Source organism: Arachis duranensis, chromosome 2 (assembly GCF_000817695.3).
Source record: "Arachis duranensis cultivar V14167 chromosome 2, aradu.V14167.gnm2.J7QH, whole genome shotgun sequence".
NCBI classification, from domain to species: domain Eukaryota; kingdom Viridiplantae; phylum Streptophyta; class Magnoliopsida; order Fabales; family Fabaceae; genus Arachis; species Arachis duranensis.
Genome location: NC_029773.3, coordinates 17881293 through 17882842, shown reverse-complemented (window position 1 = coordinate 17882842; position 1550 = coordinate 17881293). Strand labels below are relative to the sequence as shown.

Sequence of the window (1550 nt, the reverse complement as noted above, 5' to 3'; positions counted from 1 at the left end):
AGTAAGGGAGGTTCACTTTCCCAAGTCTCATTACCAAACAACTTGGCATTCAGCTTCATGATAGCTCCTAAATATTGAGCAACTTGCTCTCCAGTCACATCTTCATCCTCCTCAGAGGAAGAATAGTCTTCAGAGCTCATGAATGGCAGAAGGAGATTTAATGGAATCTCTATAGTCTCTATAATGAGCCTCAGATTCCTTTGGATCCTTAATAGGAAACTCCTTCTTGCTTGAGAGACGTCCCAGGAGGTCTTCCTCACTAGGATTTTCGTCCTTCTCCTCCCTTGTGCATTCGGCCATATTGATCACATTAATGGCTTTGCACTCTCCCTTTGGATTCTCTTCTGTATTGCTTGGGAGAATACTGGGAGGAGTTTCAATGACTTTCTTACTTAGTTGGCCCACTTGTGCCTCCAGATTTCTGATGGAGGATCTTGTTTCACTCATGAAACTGAAAGTGGCTTTTGACAGATCAGAGACTAGATTGGCTAAATTAGAAGTGTTTTGTTCAGAATTCTCTGTCTGTTGCTTGGTGATGAGCTTGTTTTGAGCTAGCAGAGCATCTACATTGTTCAACTCCGTTACCCCTCTAGTGTTCCCTCTTTCGGAAGCATAGAAGTAGTCATTCTCAGCTACAGTTTCAATGACATCTATGGCTTCCTCAATGGTCTTCTTCTTGTTCAAAGAACCTCCGGATGAATGGTCTACGGCCATCTTTGATTCATATGACAGTCCTTCATAGAAGATGTGCAGCTGCACCCATTCATTGAACATATCAGATGGACATCTCCTTGTTAGGTCTTTAAACCTCTCCCATGCTTCATATAGAGTCTCACCATCTTGTTGCCTGAAATTTTGGACCTCAGCTCTCAGTCGATTGACTCGTTGAGGGGGATAAAATCTTGCTAAGAATTTGTTCATAACATCATCTCAAGTTGTCAAGCTCTCCTTTGGAAAAGACTCCAACCACTTGGTTACCTTGTCTCTGAGAGAGAATGGGAACAACAACAGTCTATAGGCGTCAGGTTGAACGCCATTGGACTTCACTGTGTCACATATTCTCAGGAAGGTGTTTAAGTGTTGGTTGGGGTCTTCCTGGACACCTCCTCCAAACGAGCAATTGTTCTGAACAAGGGTGATGAGCTGTGGCTTTAGTTCAAAGTTGTTGGCATGGATGGTTGGTTTTTGGATGCTACTTCCGCAGTTCCCTGGGTTTGGGTTAATGTAAGAGCCCAAGACTCTTCTATCTTCCCCACCAGGATTTGCTCTACCTCCTCCACCATGGTTGTGCACCTCTTACTCATGATGGTCTTCCATGGTTGTTTCAAAGTATTCTTCACAGTGTTCCTCCTCTTCTTCAGCACCCACTACACGTTTTTCTTTTGCCTCCCTTCTTAATCTTAAGAAGGTTCTCTCAGGTTCAGAATCAAAGAAAGTTGAAGCTCCACTTCTTCTCCCTGTCATACAAACCCACAGAGTACAAGCAAAGAAAAGCAATGCAGAAAGTATCTTATTAGAATAGCTTGTTAGTGTCAGTGATGCAATATATC

The 1550-nt window shown here is 43.1% G+C and overlaps 1 non-coding gene across 1 annotated transcript; it reads left to right on the top strand.

Moving 5' to 3' along the window:
- The first annotated feature begins 773 nt into the window (after positions 1 to 773).
- On the top strand, positions 774 to 876 carry LOC127745374 (small nucleolar RNA R71). Its single transcript, XR_008006571.1, has one exon. It is a non-coding gene; the product is annotated as a small nucleolar RNA R71 (small nucleolar RNA).
- The last annotated feature ends 674 nt before the right edge of the window (positions 877 to 1550 follow it).